At 47.2% G+C, this 21,986-nt stretch overlaps 1 protein-coding gene across 4 annotated transcripts in view; it reads right to left on the reverse strand.

The window, feature by feature from the left end:
* The window catches only part of SLC4A11 (solute carrier family 4 member 11), a 1,288,767-nt gene that overhangs the window by 829,712 nt on the left and 437,069 nt on the right, over positions 1–21,986 (reverse strand). The window lies entirely within an intron of this gene.

A 21,986-nucleotide genomic window follows, 5' to 3' on the forward strand; every position in this document is an offset into this window, starting at 1 on the left:
CTCGAAAGGGCCGAAAAGACCTGCAGTCTTTATATTTATCTTTCAAGGAACTGATGGGTCGAGCTGTTTACGTGTCCGTTTTAATTCCTTTTAGATGGTCATCTACTTTTTTGCCAAATAAGTCTTGCCAGTCGAAGGGCATTTCCAAAATGTGTGCCTGCACCTCAGGCCTGAAATTCATGGCCTTCATCCATGCATTTCTACTTAGCACCGTGCCATGGGCCATTTGTCTGAAACCTGACTCGGACACGACAGCAGTGTTGATCATATGGTCTGAAGTAGCTTCTCCGTCCGCAATGATGGACCTGGCTTTTTCCTATAAATCTGCTGGTAGATGTTTGGTCAGCTTGGACATGCAAAGTCAAAGTTCGCGGTCAAACCTGGCTGTCATGGTGAATGCGTTGCCCGCACTAATCGAGAGATGCTGAGGAAGACACCTTTCTACCCATGGCTTCCAGTTTACGACCTTCCTTGTCGGGTGGTGCTGAAAGTGGTGATGATGGGTTGGCTAACTTCTTTCGGGCCGCTACTGTGATGACTGAGTCTGGCTTAGTATGACCCCTTAAACAAAGCGGTGCCGAGTCAGGTGCCTTGTACTTTTTTTCAGGTCTTGACACTAACACAGGTGTGGATAAAGGTGTGGCCAGTATCTTCGACCCAGACTCCCATATGGTGTCGAGAAGAGGAATGGTGGTAACCGTTCTTCTGCATTTGTCTCTGTGCTCATAAAGCACCGACTTCTTCTCTTCTGATGAAACTTGTATTTTGAACAAGTCTGCAGCTTTACCAATTATGGTATGAAACGATACCAAATCGTCAGGAGGTGACAAATCACCTGGGGAGTCTTTCTTCCTGGGTTTCTTGACAATATAATCATCCCATTCACTGGGAGCATCAGGCTTCTGCGTAATCTCCCCTTCCTCAGGATCCGGAAAATCCCTGAACGGGTCCTCTTGCCAATCAGATACCGACAGAGATGACGGTACTTTAGTTGGATCTCAAACTGGCAATCGAGGTCTATGCAGTGATGCTGGGGAGGGGACTCTGTCTTTGGAGCACTGAGTGGTGTGCTCCTGGATCTACGTGGAGGCTCAAGTGATTGTGCTCTTTTCTGTGGTCTACTCCTGGAAGGGGAGTGTCTGGGCGTGCTATGCCGAGGTAAAGCATCCCTGAGGGGGGTTCTTGGCTCCTTCCCATTCTTTTGCTCTTGGCGCCTGTTAAATTCCTCGATTCTTTGCAGCGATGCCATGAGCCCAGGGTCATTAGGATCAGCCATGTCCTCTGAATACGGTTGCCAAGGACGGCTGTTTTCCTTAGGAATGAGGAAAGGCTGCTCACCAAGAATTTCCTCGTCTGTGAACTCCTCCTGAAGAATGACTTCCGGGAGTTCGGTCATCTCTTTTAAAGGGGACAGTTGATCTCCAACTGCTCTGGCGTATTTGAAATTGGATACGTTGCTTCCAAAGACTTGTGGAGACTGCTCACATTGGATGGTTTATCCGTGACATCATCGAATGGTGTTGTGGGTTCTACTTCTTCAGGTGACACCGAATTTTTCGGAGTTGTCAACGGTGGTTTCGTAGACAATGGCTTCGTCGACGACGGTTTCGCCGGTGGTGGTTTCATGGACGAAGACTTTGAAGATGGTTGATCCATAGCGCTCTCGTCCACGAAGCTCTCATCTATGGAAGAGAGTTTCGTCGATGAGTGATGAGCTTAGTTCGTCGACGACTGCTTCGTGGCCGATGACTTAGAAGATGAGGGTTTAGTCGTGGACGATGAGGCTTGGGGTGTTGTCGTAGTCAAGGGTGGCTTCGTCGACGGCTTGGCCATTGGTGAGTCCCTGACTTTGCTCCTTGCTACCGCTCATGGACGGCTTCTCCGTGGACGATACCCCTCCCACCCCCCTCAGTTTTTTTTAAAACGCCTCCTTACCTTTGGAGGTGGTTTTTTCTTCAGGATGACGTGCCTTGTGGTGTCCTGAGTCCAAGGAAGGCATAGAAGAAGTGTCTTCCAACTTTCTTTTAGTCTTATGAGAGGGAGAGGAACTCCTTTCCACTGAAGAGGCCCTTCTCTTAGAAGTATGTCTCTCAGATGGTTTAGTAGACGATACAGGAGCTGTCTTGGCAGACTCCTCGTCAGAGGACAGACCTTTGGCTTCTGGGTGTAACAGAAGTCTCCTGTGTCTGTCTTGGAGGGTTTTGGTGGAGAAAGTCCTGCAAATGTCACATTTGTTGATGTCATGTGGATATAAGCAGTAAATACAGTGGTCATGTGGATCCTTCATGTAGACCAGTTTCTTCCTGCACTTCGTGTAGTCCCTAAACAGGGAAGGCTTCTAGGCAGACTGAATCTCAGCCATGCTGAGAACTTTCACTCGATGAAAAAGTGCCAAGAAAAACGTTTCTCAGAGCCCAAAGGCTCAGAATAGAAAGCCTCAGGAGGGGAAACCAGTAGAATATATTACAAAAATATATACTACACACAAAAGGTGAAAAATCGAAAGCTCAGAAAGCTGGAGGATTCCTTCTGTCTGATAGACAGCGGTGAAAAATCTGAAGATGGCTGACTGGGGCGGAGCTTAAACCCCCGTCACCTCATTGGTTGGGGCCATAAAGGACCAAAGTGAGGTGGAGGGACTACACAATAGAATGACTCATAGGCCACAATGGAGTATGTACATGCATTCTCTAGGGGAGAAGGGATGTATATTAAAAACAAATAATTATTTTTTAATCAACGAGGATTCCCAGTCTGACGACATGGAATATTGAAGCATCTGAATCTATGAAAGATCCAATGCTGGAGAAGCATATTTACAAGAAGATACATTTACAATTTACAGTACAAGAGCAGAGCGATGGGAGGGGGGTGGGGAAAATGGGGGGAGAGGACTCAGTTGAAGAGGAGAGTTTTTAGCTTTTTCCAAATTGTTGGGAGTGAGGTCTCAGCTCTGAGAGTGTTGGGCATTCTAGAGTTTAGGGGCTGTGTGTGGGAAGCCAATTCCACCTGCTTTGGTCGTTTTGATGGGGGGGTGATAAGTTTATTGGAGAAGCCTGTTCTTATGGGGCGTGTGGAGGTAGCTCTGTGGATGGTGTCAGATAGGTAGGGGGGCTGTGAGAGTTAAGTAGCTGTGTGTGAATAGGCGTCTTGAACATAATTTGTTCCCTTACGGGAAAGCCAGTCAGCTGCTCGCCTAGCTTGCGCAATTTGATCTCTTTTGGGGATACTTAATGCTGCTCTAAGAGCACTATTTTGTATGATTGAGAGTCTGTCCATGTTCTTTGCTCAGGTGCCCGCCAGGAGGGCATTGAAATAATCTAGTTTGGCCCCGATGGTAGCTCTAGCTATTGAGACACAGTTGGGTTTGGATAAGAATGGTTTCACAGCGTTTATGAGCTTGGTGGTGTGCGCGGTGGCAGCGGCAATGGCGCTAACCTGCCGCGTCATGGATAGGGTTGAGTCTAAGTAGAACCCTAGGGTCTTAATAGAGGAGGAGACCGGGATGATCAATAGTGAAATTGTCATATTGATTGCCAAGTCTGGAGAGTGTGGCTTTGGAGCAGAGTATAATGATCTCCGTCTCATCTCCACTGAGACATAACCCATTAGTCGCCATCCAGGTTTGGATGGTGGCACAGATCAAATGGAGGGCTGAAGCATCTTGATCATAGGATCCTTAGAGAGGTAGGAGTACCTAGGTATCGTCGGCACAGTTTGTATGAGCTATGCCGAGGGCGGCCACTTTGTCAAAGAGTGGCTTTGTAAACAAGTTTTATAGGGTGGCCGCAGTGCAGGAGCCCTGTGGGACTCCTCAGTGAATGGTGGTGGGGGCTGCACTTGCCTAATTGGAGATGACCTTCATGGCTCTGTCTTCGAGGAATGATGTGATCCAGGAGGAGGCTTCTTTAGAGAATTTAGCGAGGTGAGAGAGGTGAGAAGTGAGGATCTTGTGATCAACAAGATCAAACGCAGCCGAGAAGAGTAGGAGGAGAGCTAGCTTACCTTTGTCCATGATGGCCATTTCATTTTTAACGTCCCATGGGAGGTTGCATCGTCTGATGGAGGGCATCCTTAGTCATGAGGGCTACTCTACCTCCTCTCAGAAGTGGTTTGTCTTGTCTGCGGATGGAGTATCCAGGTGGTAGGGCTAATACGATGGCAGGACCAGACGCTTCGTGTTACCAGGTTTCCGTAATGGCGAGTATGTCAAGGTCATGTTAGGTCGTCGTTGATTTCCAGAGCGTGAGCGGGGAGGGAGTGTACATTCAGGAGTACACATTTGAGGGGTGGTGGTGGGTGTGCTATTCTTAGTGGGGAGTGTGGGGGTGAGGGACTGGGGGTGGAGAGTGAGCAGTACCAGAGGGAAGGGGTGAAGTATCAGGTTTGGTGGTGGGATTGCTGCGAGTGGAGGTGGTGTTGACATTTTGTGTAGGGGGCTGGGAGGGAAGAGAGTCCCGCAAAGAGCTTGCAAGTGTGGTAGTGGTGAGGTGAGATGTGTAGGGGTGGAGGGAGCGAGTGCTCAACCTGAAACTCCTAAAGGTAGTGGGTGTGGGGAGGCTATGTTGTTGTAAAGGCATGGTGCGTGACCTGAGCCTGGCGAGCCTGCAGCCAGGAAGGACTGGGAGACCGGTGTAAATATTGAAACACCCGAGTGGTGCCATGTGAATAGGTGGGGCGACTGGTGAACAGAGATGGGATGTGGTGTTCCACATAGGAGGTGGTGTGTGGATGAGTTTGTGCTACAGAGGGAGATGAGGGCAGACACTATGGCTATGGTCAAGTGCCAGGTGGGAGTGGAGAGAAGAGTGTTAAATATGGTGAGCGAGCGGGAGACCTGTGCGAAGGGCTTATGGTACCTGAGAGACTGGAGTCATGGTCTATGGGAAGTCAGAGGTGGACAGTAACAGCAGAGGTGGGCTGGTGCTCAAGTGAGGACAATTGCCGGTGTGGTAGGCAGTTGTATAAGGAGGGGCAGTCACAGAGGTAATGAGTGTCAGTGGGTGCTGCATCAACATAGGCAATCACAGTGGGCAGGGGCAGTGGGGGGCTGCAACAATGAGGGCAATCACAGTGGGCATCAGCACGGGCAATCACAGTGGGCAACACAATTGCAGTGGGCAGCTACATGCAGTAATGGGGCAATCACAGAGGGCATCACAATTGCAGTGGGCAGCTACATGCCGTAATGGGGGCAATCACAGAGGGCATCACAATTGCAGTGGGCAGCTACATGCAGTAATAGAGGCAATCACAGAGGGCATCACAATTGCAATGGGCAGCTACATGCAGTAATGGGGGCATTGTTGGGGAGGCTTTGGCCATATGATTTGATCTTGCGATGTCGAAGAGTCGGGCTTGCCATTGCATTGATCTTTCTGCTTCTATATCTAAATGTAGTTGGCTTTTGTTGATAAAAGCTTCCGTGTTTATCGGTTGCATGTGTATGAGCGCTAGCAGCGTGTCCCGATCTTTCATAGCATCGCTGCAATTCTCATTATTTTAGAAAAGGGACAAGGGCTATCAAAGAGGCTGCCATCAATATATTTTGCGAGTCTACCATTGTCGTTGGAATCGCTGGATATGGTTGTTAATTTGTTTACAAGTGCACTCGCTATGAGGCAGTTCATTCTGAGGGCTTGCTTCCTTTGATTAATTAAGAATGTTTTGATACTTCTTTAGTATCCCTCTTTTCTGGGTCCTTGGCCAATATGTTGGTTAATTCAGAGGCAGGTTTGTATTGGTCTGAAATAGAGTCATTAGCAAATCTAGATTGTGGGCCATTCAATAGAGGAGTGAAGTCATCTCTGCTTTCAAGTTTCTAGGAAAGTGTGCTAAAGTATGGCCAAACAATGTATTCCATTTTTCTTTATTTGACATTAATTGTTCGATTTCAGTAATGTCAAGTGATAATCTTGCTGCATGTTTTGCCTCTGAAGGATTACCAAGCATATCAAGCTTCACTCCGTTATTCAATGCCTCAAATTTTGCTGCTCGCATTCTTAAATCCGTTGTGGGAGCCGTATTCGTTTCATTCAAAGCAAAATCTGTTGCATTAGAGATTACATCTTTTCCACATTCATCATCCAAAGTCTGAGAAATACTTCCCGTTTATTTACAGTAAGCCTTGGTCTGTCGTCTTTCATGTTCATCACCTGTGGATAAGGGGATTTACTTAACAGTGGAGGATTTTCGTCTCAGCACTCATGGAGCACTGCCTTTTCACTTTCGATAGGTTGTTATCCCTTGCCAACAGCCCCGCTGGGTTTCCCCTTTTATGAGGGCTCAATGTGGTTAAACCTGGAAGTGAATTACGAGCCTCAGAATGGTTCAGACAACCCTCCACCACTTCATCAGCATCAGGAGTCGTGCTGGGTGGGAGGGGGGCGGGGGTGGAAGAGGCCAGCGGGCAGATTGCGGGTCTCCGAATTATTCAATGAGTGCTCCTCCCCAACATCAGATACGTTGGGTACAGAAAGATGGTTTACTTGATTAGCAATCAGCTTGATCATTCCACAATGTGATGTTTCTTCTGAACAGCCACTCACCTCTATAACATCGGCATATATGTTGTTTTCCCGATCAAACGTGTCTGCCCAGAGACAGGACCCAGATGGCATTAGCAGGCAGCTTTCTGGTAATTGCTTTACTGCTGCCCTCTGTCGCGGAGTACTAGGCTGTGGTCGAGTGGGGGAGCCCATTGGAACTTCCGCTCCACCAAACTCGAGCACCAAAAATCACACGCCAGCACTATGTGTCCGTGAGTCTTTTTATGTATCTGATGAGGGATGATGGGTAAACTCCTTAAAGCAGCGGTAGCACTCCTAATAAAATGGAATAAAAGTTTGCAAGAGAAAATCCGTCACTCTCCTTGCCACAAACTCGAGCGCTGAACTCTATCTGCATCCAAGCCTGCATCTCTGGGGCTACTAACCAGGCTGAACTTTTCAAAATCTGCAAGGAACTTGCCAATCAAACCTCTCTCCTTCCTTCCTAGGCTCTCTGCACTACTTTGGCCTCCCATTTCACATCTCAAACTCAGAACCCTGCACTCTCCTCCTTCCTGCCCATATCACCGGATGTGGTCTCTGAAGTAGTCTGCTCTCTGAAGGTCTACACCAAACAGGTGCTCCCCTGCTCTTCTAGAACTATTAAGCACACAATCTCTCTCACCCCTGTTCTTGCCGACTTCTGTAATTAATCTTTCACCACTGGCTGTTTCCCTCAAGCACTCAATTGCGCACCCTCTCTTAAAACAGCTGTCTGCTGACCCCTCCTCCCTGGCTAACTTTCACCCTATGTCCACTACCCCCCGCCTTGGTAAACTCTTGGGGAAACTGGTCCTCACCCAACTGACCCTCCGCACTGAACTTGTTGGTTGCCCTCATGACCACCAATCTGGATTCCGGGCATCCAGAGGCACCGAAACAGCTCTCTTGAACACCTGTAAAGACATGCTTGAAAATCTTGACTCCAACTCTCCTGCTGTTCTCATTCTCCATGATATGTCCTCTGACCTTGACACAATCAACCATTCTAGTCTCATAAGACGACTCTGTAATAACCTCGGCATTACGGACCAGCACTGGAATTACCTCTTTCCTCACTAAGCACCCTTCCCAGTTGCAACTAGGCCCTTTCTCTTCCACCACCACCACCACCACGCTCTACTTGCGGCTTCCTCTAGGGCTCTAGCCTATTGCTGTGGCTCTTCAATAACTATCTCGCCCCTCTTGCTCACGTGATCTCCTCCTCTCCTCATTTCTAATGTTATGCTGATGACACAGCTTTCCTTCAAACATCGCTATACTACCTCCTCGTCTTCCTCTCATTTGATTGCTTAACTGCCATCCAAGCATGGTGTGCGGCTAATGATCTCTGTCTTAAAGCCAGTAAGACAGATATCCTTCCCATTGGGACACCTCTGCCCTGTTTTCCACCTATCCCCTGGCCGCACTCCTTGGGTCCTCTACTCTCACCATCCTGTGAAGCCAAAAAGCTTGGGGTCTTCGACTTCGCTCTCTCCCTTACCCCTCACATCTTGGTCCTTACCAAGAAGGCCCACTTCCAGCTTCACCTCCTAAGAGGCATTCTCCCCTTCCACCAGAAGCTCAAGGTCTCCAGAGCTCTGGTCCTCTCTAGGATGGACTACCTCAACAGCCTCTTCTTCAATCTCCCTCTTTCCTCCCTACGCCCCCCTTAAGCTAATCCAGAATAGGGCTGCAAGTCTTATCCTGGTCCACAAGCCCAGAGACCGTATCTCTCTAGCCCTAAAATCTCTCCACTGGCTCCCGGCGGCCACACAGATCAAATTCAAGACTCTCTGAATCATCCACAAGGCTTTCTGGGGCCTAGGACCACGTTATCTCCAACTTCCCCTCCCTAAATACTCCCCTTCTAGAGCCCTGCGCTCCTCCAATTCCCACTCTCTGCTTGCCAAGGCTTCTCAAGCAGAGATTCTCTCTTCGGCTGGTACCTCCCTTTGGAACAGCCTCCCTCCTGCCCATCTTGGACTTGAGTCGGACCTCCTTAAGTTCCAGAAACTTCTCAAAACCCTGTTTTTTTATACCTTTTTCTCTCTCCCCCTTCCTTGCTAATCACCTCACTGCTGCTGAGACTGATGGCCTGGTTCTCATGAACCTCACAGGATATCGGGCCCTCTACCCAGTTGACACCCTGGCACCCTTCTCCCACTTAGCACTGCCCCCTGAGCGCCCCTGCCTGGAGGCTGTGCATCCCACCCTTGGGATTCATATGCCCTAGCACTTAGCCTGAGGCCTCTTCCCTTGGCACTTCCCTACCGGGGCCCCACCAGCACTTGTCCATTCCTTGCTCCCCCTCCCATCGCCCATCTTCTGTACTTCTCTCCACTGCACTTGCACATCCAAATGTCACCAAGGCCTAGTAGGACCACAATTGAATTGTATATTTACTGTTTTGCCTATGTTCTCTTCTCGCCTTGTTCCCTCCCCACTTTACCTTGTGGCGCCTGGAAACACCATTCTGATGTATAGGTGCCTAACAAATGCTCAATCAATACATTATCTGAATAGGGAAGGGCAGCATCAGGCACTACAGGAGGCACAGTGGTTTTAGGTGATATAATGACCGGTATAGCTGAATTTACATGTACATGAGGTGACTGCAGTATTTGCAGCAGACAAACTGTAGGTAGAGGTGCAGAGGAGATAGGAGGCACCTATAGCGCTGTAGACGGGGTAGGGTGCACAATCTAGAGTAGTGGCTGGAATTTAAAATACTGGTATTAAGGGAGATGCAAGAGGAGGGTTGATCTTGAGGACAATGTCAAAACATTCACCAGTGGTATGTGTCAGTATAGAGTGAAATCTTGTCAAAAGAAATGCCTTCTTTGCTCTCCATCATGTGGATGGTTATGACAGTCTACAGGTATGGGGTAGACATTGGAGTTGATATTGCACTCTTCCAAGTGATTAAGCAGAGTATGGCTTTTGGGGTGCAGGAGTATAGTTTGCTACTTGAGTCACAAATCCTGGTTTTGATAGATCCTGGAAGGATGTTAGAATTAGCTTTACCCAGAATATATATTCTGTGAGGACATCTGGTAGTGTGATGGTCCCATACCTGAGGAATGAGACCAGGAAACCCACTAAATCAGAGCTGCAAGGAAAAAAGTATTGTTTTAATGGTTAGAGAGGGTGAAAAACCCTAGACTGTAGCTAAAGGGTCACTGCTAAAAAATGCTGAGAAACCAGACCATAGTCTTGGAGCCACTTGGAAATTGTGTGCAGGAGCCGATATGGAAACACGGGGAGATACTCGGCTTAACTGATCCAATGAGCTCGTTACTGCATAACTTGTCTTAACTACCATCCCCTTTTTATCAGGCCAAAGCACTAGGAAAGCTATGGAGCGGGGTTTGAAGGACCACTGCAAAATCCCAGGGGGGGGTACTCTGGTCAAGCCCCAGAAGGTCTGGTCAATAATTTAGCCTCAGACAGTGGGCTGGTGTGAGGAATGTTAAGGCAATACCTTAGACCACGCCCAGATATTTCGAACAAAAAGGCACCTCAGCATTAATGCCATATTTAAGCTTAGACGGCACATCTGGGTGGCCATCGTTTAAGTATGCTGACACCACAGGACTCTGGGGGGCTTTTGCGCAATCTGCCAGGAAATTATTACAGACTGGGGAGTGCATGATTTACTTACCAGTCTAATGTTAATGAAAAATATACATTCAGCCAGCTTACATTTAAATATTTCTACTCACCAAACAGCCGGCTTGCAGGTCGAATGGAGGGCAAAGGTTAATCACAAAGAGAACTTGAAGACTAAGCCTGATCTGAGCCCAGAGCCTCAGATTGCATGTGGACTTGCACTAGAAAATAAACATCCACTCACAAGAAGGAGAAATGACTTACCAGTAATGTTCTTTCCATGGATTCGTCTCCCGCAGATTTCTCATCAGATAGATCTACCTTCAAGCGTCAGCTGCTTAGAACATTTTGACAGGGGGCGTAGTGCTCCTCGATTTGACAAGCACCACTTTCAGCCAATATGGGTCGGCTGCAGACTCCGGACGGGAGTTCGGTCGCCATACATACACTACGTCACTATGCCCCTGTACCACAGTCCCCCACCCTTCCTCCAACCTACCCCCACCCCCACATCAAGCTCAGCCACTCCAGAGGAAGAATCTGTAGATTTGGCTGATTTTTGTGAGGAACAGAACTGCAAGAAGCTGCATAGGACAAAACTATCAAAGGCATTGTAAGCCTAGCAAAAAATAAAAATATCTTCTCCTCTCCTACGAGAAGCTAAGCCACCAAGAACTGCAGACACTTTCGTGGTGGGGTTGGATTGGAAGGTTATGAGGAATCTGCGTGAGAAGATTCCATAGAAAGAACATTACGGTTAAGTAATTCCTCCCTCAATGGATTTTCTTACCCTTGAAGATTACTCAGACAGACTCCGAAAGCAGCACCTAGTGCAGGATGAAAGTCCATATACCAGGAAACTCTGCAGAATTCCCCTTCCTAAATAGGTATCAGAGCCAAGCGACACATCCAGGCAGTAATGCTTTGTAAACATTTGCAATGACAACCATGTCGCCGCCCAGCAGATGTCTCTAACCGGTACAAACCTTTGCAGTGCCGAAGACGTGGCTATGCCACTAGAAGAAAAGCCCGCTGGTAGCTCCTTCCCAGCCTTCTGGAGATACAGAAGGTTATCCATCCATGTAAATGGTCTGTTCTGATACAGCTAAACCCTTTCTAGACAGGGAAAATGCCCCAAAGAGCAGGTAATTCCTCGTGAATTACGCTGCCCTCACTACATATAAACTAAGGTCCAACCTGTATAACTTCCTTAGAAGGGTGAGGAGGCGTATGGAACACTGGTAGGTATACTCAGTGGGACACATGGAATTCCGATGGGACACATGGAATTCCGATGCGACCTTGGGCAAAAAAAAAAAGAAAATCGGCTGCACCTTAAGTAACATCTTTTCCTTGAAGAACCAGGGAAAAGGTGGCTTACAGGACAATGCTTGCAGCTCACTAACCGTTCTGGCAGAGGCGATTGCCACGAGAAAGGCAGTCTTCAATGTGAGCAACATAATAGGACAACAGTACAAGTGCTCCAAAGGAACCGCTATCAAAAGGGTAAATACCAGGTTAAGGTTCCAGTCTGGAAAGAACAAAAGGAGTGGGCAGGAACTTATTTAGTAGGCCTTTCAGGAATTTGGCCATAACCGAGATCGTAAAGAAAGACCCTTGATCCGGAGACCTCTTGAAAACAGACAAAACCGCTAACTAATCTTTGACTGTTGTAACATGAAGGCCCGATGAGGCCAGTGGTAGACGGAACTCCATCACTGAAGTAGTGGGGCAAGAGATCTGGTCGACCTCGTATTCCTTGCACCACACCTCAAACCTTCTCCATCTGCACGCGTACAACAATCTTGTAGATGGTCTGCGTGCATGTTTTGGTAGTACAGAGCCACTGCATTGTCCGTCATGTTGAGGACTTGCTTCACTTTGAGAGAAGGTGCAAAAGCCTTCTGGGCCAACCCGACTGCTTGCAGCTCTAGTCTGTTGATATGTCACTGGCTCTCCATTGCAGACCAAAGGCTGCTCTCACCTACAGATCGTCACATTGAGCACACCAACCGTTCAGGGATGCATCCACGATCACCCTAACCTGGTGCCACGGAGGGCAATAAGGCTCTTCTCCCATCATGTCATCAATAGGCAATGACCTAGACATCCCGAAAACATCATTCATGGTGCCGAAATACTGGGATCATTGATCCCTCAATAGCCACTGCAGGGATGACATTCGCAACCTGGACTTTGGCACTAGAACAATGCAGGAGTCCAGGAGGCCTAGGAACCAGAGGAAGGAGACAGCTGGCAAGCGGTGGTGGCTCTACAACGGATTTACCCTTTGCCTGACATTGGCGACTCTCCTCGGAAGGGTTGAGGGGGGTATGGGAGAGCCTTCCCATCCCGAGTGTCTAGGACAGCTCTGATGAACTGGAGCCTCTGCATAGGTGTTGTGTGAGACTTCTGAAAGTTTAGAGAGAAGTCAGGAGGAAGCAGATGTCTTCGAGGTGAGAGGTGAGACAAAACCTGCTCTGACGACTTTCACCTGGATCAGCCAGTCGTCCAAGTATCGGAATAAATGAACGCCAGATTCTCCTGAGATGAGTCGCCACTACTGCCATCAGCTTGGAAAAGGCCTTGGGTGCGGAGGTCAACCCAAAGGGGAGCACCTTGAACTGGTAGTGGCTTTCCCTTTAAGGCATCTTGTGTGCCTCTGGTGGATGGGCACATGGAAATAGGAATCCTCTAGATCCAATGACACCAACCAGTCCTGCGACTTTAGAGCCTGGTAAATCTTTCGCAGCGTCACCATTTTGAATTTCTCCTTGCTCAAGGCCCTGAGGTCCAAAATGGGATGAAATCTTTCCCCTTTCTTGGGTATCAAGAAAAACTGTGAATACCAGCCCGATTAGCTCTGCTCAGGAGGTACCTCTTCCAAGGTACCTATTCAACAATAGGGCTTGCAGTTCCTCCTGGAGCACCTGATCCAGCTGGTGGGGAGCCGAGGTGGTCTGCTTCGGGGTTTTCTTAAAAAGGGTAGACAATAGCCTGTGTAGAGGAGGAGCCAAGTGCCCCCACCTCAATAGACCCGCCCCTTTTACCTGTATGCTGGAAACCAGAGTACGAGACGTATACAGAACAGCTGAATCGACAAAGAGCAGAGTATGGACTCAGTCCAGTACCAATAAAAGGACCAGTACCTAAGAGAATCTGGGAGCCAAGGTACCCATTGAGAAAACCATATCTACATACAAAGAAATATGATGGCCATTTGAATGAAATCCCTGAAGAAGCAGAGCCAATAAAGGGCACGGATGAATGGTAGTGTCAGTAAACATTGTCAGTATATGTTACATGGAGATGAAGTACATAAAAGAGATGCAGTGACCAGGGAATGCAGAGATTCTATAAGGGATCAAGGAGGCAATAAGGATAAGTGACATCTTGGGCTCAAGGTGAAGTAGCTTATGCCACAGAAAACAGATGAAGATATCAAGTCATTTTACACGTGTACAGATGCAGAAGAAACACAAGCAGCAAAGGAATCGTGAAGCTACCTCTAAGCTTATAGTAAATAGACTGCGGCAAGCGCCAAACGTATACATGCATGGGAATGAGAGAATTATGGATGTTTCCACTAAAAATATTATAGCAGGTTGGACAATAGCAAAAGGCCTCAGCTCAGTGTGTGGCAGTAAAAAGCAAATTGAATGACAAGCAGAATATCAATAAAAGACGAGGCTGGGCGAGCCAAGAAGCAAGGTCTTATCAAAACTGGAGTGAACGGACTTTGGATACAAAATCATTTGAAAGAACAAACTCCTGTTCTGAAGGCATGAGCATAACAAGGAAGACGTCAGAGGTCTATTAGAAAATAAAATAAAATACACAAAAAGGCTTGATTCCATGGTCTCTAGTCACATGGAAGCATGAAGTTGGATGAACGAGGTGGTCACACCTACACACGGAGGCAGACTGCTTCTCACTCCCAAATTTTCTCAGAGTTAAGAACACTCTCAAGGACGAAGTTCAAAAGCCTAATTGACAGTAGACCACTGAGATAATGATGGATTGATATGCTAATTGGTGGGACTCTAAGGTTAAGGCAACCTCACCAGCATTTGGATGGCCAGCCTGCAGGCTGCTAACGTAGGTGGAAAAGTACTGAAGGCGGATAGAGTGCCAACCAATTGTAGAGGACCTGCGTATTTAGGGGGTCCTATAGTGTGTAAACCAATGGGATGTCATGTATTTAGTGATGTTCATAGTGGTCATTTTGAAGGAAGTGCTTAGTTGCCCCACCTGATGTTTAGTAACCAATCACATAGTTACACTTTTTTAGACTAGTATGGATCATATATCTAGATGTTCACTCAGAACCAATAGCCCACACTTATACGTTTTTGTAGTTTGCCACGTAGGATGACGTTAGTACACATTTGATTTAGACGTCACTGATGACACATTCTGCTTATAAAAGTTCAATTATTTCTTAAAGTACTTTGAGTTTGAAGATCGAGTGATTGCGTTGATGTTAGTTATGCTCCCTGTTTTAGATAATTGATGTTAAAACCGTTTGCATTTTGTCAACTTCCTGAGTCAGCTCCATTATTGATGTATGAGTAAGGTCTGCATCCCCATCCATCCCTAGGGTAATTGCTGCTCATCAAAGGGGCTGGGCTATCGAGTTCACCCGTATGATGAACTGCAATGCCCAGACATTGGAAGTTATCTCCTGCCACTGGGGCAAGTGCTTACCAATCCTCCAACTAACAGAGGAAACATGGGGGAAGAACTCAAAGCGGCTTTGCAGCCAGAGTAGCTGCTGCGGCAGCTGTCTGCTGGCCCCTAGATGCCCTCTGCCCCTTTCAGAGCATGAGAAACGCCTCTGGCCCCTGCCTGGGTTGTGGAAGCTGTGTCTTCTTCCCGAAAGGGACGTACCGCCAGAATCCTCTTCCTCTGGAGGAGGAGCTAAAAGATGGCTTGAGCAACTGCTACATAGCCAGGCCCAGAGACTATGCTGCTAGCTTGGAGTCTTTAGATTTCTCCAAAGACTCATCAGCCCTAGTGCCAAACAGGTGTTTTCCCATCAAAGGGGATGTCAAGCAATTTCACCTGCATGTAAGGGGAAAACCCCCAACTGTGCAGGTAAGCATGCCTTCGCAAAATTGCTGCTGACCCAATAGCTCTGCCCACGCAATCTAGAACGTCCATGCCCAATTGCAGAGCTTGGCACAATACCTCCTTCCAATCGCCCACTAGGCGCAGAAAAAACTTCCCACATCTCCCGTGCTGGGATATGCTCTGCTGCCTGCTCTACCAACCTCCACAGGCCGTGCATATACTTTTGCAAATGCACATGAAGTGTTCGGCTTTTTGAGTCATTCAAGGCTTTTTGCGAGGGTGTCACATGTTTTCAACTCCCTATCAGTAGGTAAATTCGAGGTGGACGGTCTTGCATTAACAGTAGCTGTCTGAACCACCAACCCCTACGGCGTAGGGTGGGTCAAAAGATCCCCCCCTTTCAGTTTTATATTTCTGCGTAAGCTCTGAATCCCCTGGTGGGGTGGAGCTGGGACTCTGCCACAATGGGGAGATGGGGTCAGCTATGACCACATTAAACAGTAGTGCCCATTCTGTCGGTGGACCTCTATCTAAAATATCAGTCAGCTCACAGGCTGACAGAGGGTTTGCCGGGGCGCACAGGCCTAGAGCATCTACCACTCTATTCACCATTCTCCAGTATTGGGCAATTGCATGCCCATAAGGTTTAGCCAGTTGGGTGTCAAGACCAGGGGAGGTGTTTAGGCTGCTGGAGTTCTGCAGCCCTTCTGCTAGGCACTGACTCCAAGTCGAGAGGCACCTGACCCGGCCATCGTCGAAAATATACTGCATCGTTTACAAAGAACGGCAGCATTGACACAGAGCCAAACTACTGCTCAGCTATCGGTGCCAACATCGATTTAGACGTCGATTGGACAGAGACAAACAGCACCACCTGCAGATTTGGTGGTCGCGACAGTCAGCGTCGAGCCCGAAGGCGCTGTACCTGGCACGGTCTCCTTGACACGGAATCACCGGCCTTAACTGGGACCGTCATGGCCTGCTGGACTGAGGTTGTAACTATACCCGCAATGGCCTACTTAACCATCTGGAGCATTTGCTTCTTAACGGCTTAGCACTCGGCCCTTGATGTACTGAAGCCCGTTTGGGACCGCTGCTCTGACAAGTCTGAATCATGCCTGCGTCGTCTTATGAGACGAGGAAGACGAGTGGCTTCTCGAGTGGAATCACTTGGCACAATACCTCCTTCCAATCGGCCCCACAAGGCACAGAAAAAACTTCCCACATCTCCCCTGCTCTTGCCTTCTTTAGGTACTCCTTTTCTGGGGTAGGTCCTTCAGTTTCCTGCTTGGACGATCTGGCGACCAATCGAGTTGGGGACTTAGAAGTCAATCCTCTTTGGAATGGCCGGTCCCAAGACACCATACGCATATCCCGTGTGGGTCGGTTAACGACATTCTAGAGTTGCAATCCTTGCATCTCTTAAATGCTGATGTCTTGGGAGCGGCCATAGAGGCAAGCACGTTGAATTTCAAATCAAAATTGAGGAGGAGACACACCAGAGCCATACATCCTCTCTTTATTGACTCATATACACAAGATCACCACTTTGGTACTGGGATGTGGAAGAGGCAAACACTGAAGAAAGACTGTTGGTTTAACAAGTAGCAGTCTAGTTTTTCTGAAATCTTAATTGATGTTGGGAACTTTAAAATGGGGATCCTATGGCAAGAGGGTGACTTCTGTTTCATCTTGGGAACACAGTGGGACGCAGGACGAGAGGTGGAGACTCAGAGAAGCTGCAGCAGCAGAGAAGCGTGAACAGGAGAGAAGCCGTGTCGAGACTCGCTAGTGAGCCGGGTGAAGCACAACCGGTGTTGTGGAACACTGCCGGGAGCGGAAAAAACCTCCCTGGCCGTTCGCACATGCAGGATCGCGAGGACAGTGCTTAATGGTGCTCCAGGAAAGGCAGCGGTGTAAAGTGAAGTCCTTTAGAAGAGAACCCAAGGTTTTTCAGTGCCACAACAGAGCAGACGACACACGACTTGAAACCGGTGAGTCTGCCCAGAAGGCAAGAGGATAACGGGGTGTATCAACTGCACAAAAGAAGCTAAGAAAGCTTGAATATATTAAAGGTCCGAGAACATGGGACAGAGTACTGTTAAAGAGGAATTGCCAAGAGTCAAGTAAGCATTGTCAAAAGTCAATCGGATATCATTAATACATGGTTGTGACGAACATTGTCAAGAGGCAAAAAAGCATTTGATGCAGACATCCGTACACATTGTATACATTTAGATGCGAGAGCAAGTAAAGGTTTTGGACACAAACATTTTGCTTTGTACTTCCTGACACAGACTATCATTAGTTTTATTTGGGCAGGGACATCCCACTTTAGCATAGGAAAAGTTAGGCCTTTTTCCAACCCTCCTTTTTAGTTCATAAAGGTTTATAGACCAAACTCTATTCAGTTCTCTGTGTCTACTTCCTGATGCCTTCACAGAGGGGAAAAAACAAGTCCTGTAGAAGTAGAGAAAATGGGCTGGTGGTTGCTTCTTGTGGTTAGTGGGCACATTGTCCAAATTAATGCCAAGGTTTCTTGGGATCTACTGTTCGTCCTCAGGTTTGACACTCCAAACATATGAATGGTAGGTGATTGGTCATGAAAGTACGACATGTCCATATAAAACTCAAAACAGGAGAAATAGACTGACCCTATGAAAAATAAATTTAGATGTCCTTCAAAAAGATTTCCATGAGGATAAGAATAAAAGCATCTCCTGAAAAAGCATTGTGGGTGTTTTCCATCTGACTAGCAGCTGGCAAAATAAAGAGCCCTGGCATCAACTACATAGTACCCGAATATATTAATTTGAAATGTATTTAAAATCACATGTGCTCTGTAATACTCAGTTAATGTTAGGAAGAACTTAAAGCATATGAAGAGGATACCATGCTGGAGGAGAATTAATTGAATTTAACCGGAATCAAACCGAAGATGATGTAGGTAGGAATTTACACTTCATGTCACTGCACATGTTCTGGTACCAATAAATCAGTTTGAACATTAATAACTGGCATGAGTAAGATCAATATACTAAGATTGTGCATTTGCGCTTTTGTTCGAGAAGGAGAAATTAACTACCGGTAATGTTCTTTCTATGCATTCTTCTCCAGCAGATTCCTCCTCAGATAGATTTCCATTACAACCTCAGCTGCTCTGAATCTTTTTGACAGTGGGTGTAGCACGACTTGACCGTCGACTACTCTTGACTCAACCTCTGCCGAACTCTGTACTGCTTTGGGAGTCTGATGAGGAATCTGCAGGAGAAAAATCCATAGAAAGTACATAACTTAAGTAATATCTGCTTCAATGGATTGCATTTTCCCGCAGATTCCTCATCAGGCAGACTCCCAAAGCAGTACAGCGTGTGCAGGCAGGATGAAAGGCCTTAGACAAGTAAGCTCGGCAATATCGCCCTGCCGAATCAAGCCTCTGAACCATGTGCCACATCCAAGCAGATGAACGAGTGGAGAGACAACCATGTCGCTGCTCAACATATTTCCTTTACTGGCGCACCCCTGACCCCCTGCAATGCAGATGAAGCTGCCCCACTCCTGGTAGAATGTGCCCAGATGGCTGGTGGTTGATCTTAACTGATCTCTGATAATACTCTGCAATGCAGAGAGTTATCCACCGAGAGATGTCTGTTTGGACACAGCTAGACCCATCCTGGACACACAGAAAGCCACAAAGTTGGTAATCGTGCCTAAATTCCACTGTCCTAGCCAAATAAAAGCCGAGTGCCCTCCTAGGGTCCATCTGTACAGCCTCTCCTTATCTTTAGAGGGAGGAGGATAAAACACTGGTAAATCAAAGTCCTGGGACAGGTGGAATTCAGAAGCCACTTTAGGCAGGAATTTAGGATGCACCTTGAGTGAAGACGTCTCTTTGAAGAATCCCAGAAATGGTGGCTGGCAAGATAGGGCATGCAGCTGACTTCCATTTCTTGCTGACGTGATTGCCACCAGGAGAGCCGTTTTCAGGGTAAGTAGGTTGAATGAATGGGCTCAAACGGAGCCGCCATCAAGAATGTCAAAACTAAGTTTAGGTCCCAGTCTGGAAACCGAAACGGAGTAGGCAAGAACATATTTACAAGGCCTTTCATGAATTGGGTCATCACTGGGATCGTGAAGAAGGATCAGTGATCTGGAGACCACTTAAAAATAGACAAAGCCGCCAAGTAGCCTTTGGTTATGTCTGACGGTCTGAAGAGGCCTGTGACAGAAAGAATTCCATCACACAGAACTTTATTTCGGCACGTTGGTCAGAGAAGCACAGAATAATACAAACTTTAAAAAGATCTAAAACCACATAAATAAGACTGATTTAAAAAAATAAAACAACAGGCCAGGGAGACAAAATCCTTGAACTCACATGCACCTAAATAGGAGTACAAATCAGCAATTTTTAGAACACATTCAAGTTAATTAGTAACATTCTGAATATTATACACACAAATGAGCTCAGCCTAAATGGCAGCCATCAAGCAAGATTACACAGACAGCAAGAGGGTCCTTCTGGCCAAGGCTTGCCTTAGAAACGACAGCAGCAACCAGCTCAACAGCATTTTTTCTGTCCATAGTAAATATAGTACTGCCGGTTGATACTGCACAAACCGCCTGTCTTTCATAACGGGAACCAGCTTTCTGGCTCTAAACTCTTTGTAAACTAGACAAAAAAAAATGAAATGCAAATTGTCTTCCTCAGCATCACAGCCAAAGGGACACCCTTTCCCCTCCCTGCCCCCAGACCACTGAGACAGGGTAGTGCTAACAGCAAGACAATTAAATCTTGCCCTTGTAAGAAGATTTTTTAGATGGATTATTTGCACACAATAAGTAATTTCGGATGATGTTGGATGAAATGAGGCGTGGTGGGACAAGTGATAGGAACTATCCTGCATTCCCTATGCCACGCCTCAAATCTTCTGCATGCGTACAAAGATTTCGTAGATAAGTCTGTGTGCACTGTAAGGAACTTATGGTGACAACAGTAAAGACAGATACAAGTGATTGCAGTTCAAGGGTGTTTATTGCACTATAAATGCAGGGTGGAAAAACGCCTAAACTAAACCTAAATCTAAAATGGGAGCAAGCATCGACCATCAAATGAAAAATAAGGCAGTACTAGTGGCGTTGTGTCAAATTAAAAGGACCTATACTAAGAAAAACCTATTGCCAATTTCTTACAACTAATTACAGAAAGAGTGTGGGATAGGATATCAAAATAAAGAAGTGTTTACAAATTATAAGTCAGGATGTGATTGCCTCAAAGTCTCCCTTCCCCAAGTTTTTTGCACGGAATAAGGTGGGACTGGAGCACAGCACACGCTCGAGCCTTCCCAGCACAAGCTAACAGTTTTGTATCAGCCATCAGGCTTTTCAATGGTTAAGTCTCTTTATAATGCAAAGTCTCTTGCCTTTGAGGCCTGATACTCTCAATAAACACAATGTTCTGTTCTACAAACACTTTGGGTGATGGCTTCACACCTGGATACCCTCTCTTCTGGGCGCTGAGCCTTCAGAACACTTAGTGTGATGGCTTCACCCCAGAACCCTATCAAACGATTAACAAGACAGTTCCTTTCTCAGTGAACTTTGGATGGTTACTTTGCACCCCTGAATCACCCTCAACCGGGCTCGGTCCCTAGACAACAAGAGGGATACTTCCCTTCCCCTTGCTGTACAATGTTTCTTGCTTTCACAACAGGTTTAGACAGGTTTCCGGCTTTTGCCCCTGGTTGTCTGCTTCCCTCTGCCGGGTTCACTCATCGATCCACTTTTCGCAATAATACCTCACACAATTTTCAGACTGTCTCTTTTCATTAGCATCCCTCGTACAGGTTCACTCTTACTAATTTCAACAGTTCAAGTGTTAATTTTCAACGTGCAGGCTTCACTTCCCTTTTCAGAGTTCTCTGTCAGTCAAAGACTTTCGACGGTAGAGAGTATTTTACGAAACCCCTGTATGACCACTTTGACCGTTCTTCGCCTCTCCACAAGGCCTTCTTGTTACAGTAGTCTTTTCCAGTTGGGCAACAACCCAGAGTTTCATGCATGAACACCCACTTGGTGTCGGACTCCTCTGTGTCTGGCTTTCCCCCTCTTTCTCAATAGTATTCTTTTACTTTCAAAGTAATTTATCCTTCGACTACTTTTCATTCAACAGTTCGGTTTCTTATCGACACTCCACTCGACTCACTGGCTGTGAGGAACTGCTTGGCTTTCTAATGTCCTAGAGTAAAGGTTTGTACCACTGAGACCAGCTTTGCTCCCCGGCTTGGTAATCGGCGCAGGAGGGTCTCGCGTACCGGGCACATCTGTTGCAATACAAGTTGGCTATTGTTCGCAGACTTATCGTTCCCTCTGCAGAGGTTCCACAGGCCTTGGCCGGAAAGGTCAAGGTCAAATCTCCTGGTTTCCCTCGCTCACCGTCTGCGCCGTCTTTCTCCTCCTCTTGAGCTGGTGTGTTGTTAGCTATCACATCGTGTGGTCTGCCTTGCTGGTCTTGTGCTCTCTTGCTCCACCTTTTATCCCTGCAGGGAAGGGAAAGGGCCATCAGGTGTGTGATTCTGGTCAATTGCCTGACTTTGCCTGACCCTGGTATTGGGGCACGTCAGGTAAACTGCTTTGTTGTTAGTCGGTTGTGTTTCGTGTTGTGTGAAAGTTCTTGTGGAAAAAGGGGTGGGGGGAGGATGGAGAAAGGTGTCAATAGAAGGGGGATACCGCGTCTCGCCAGTCAGTGTCCCACTCTCCAAGTACCCCCCGAGC

This window comes from Ambystoma mexicanum, chromosome 6q (genome assembly GCF_040938575.1).
Source record: "Ambystoma mexicanum isolate Mex_15411 chromosome 6q, UKY_AmexF1_1, whole genome shotgun sequence".
In the NCBI taxonomy this organism is placed as follows: Eukaryota; Metazoa; Chordata; class Amphibia; order Caudata; family Ambystomatidae; genus Ambystoma; species Ambystoma mexicanum.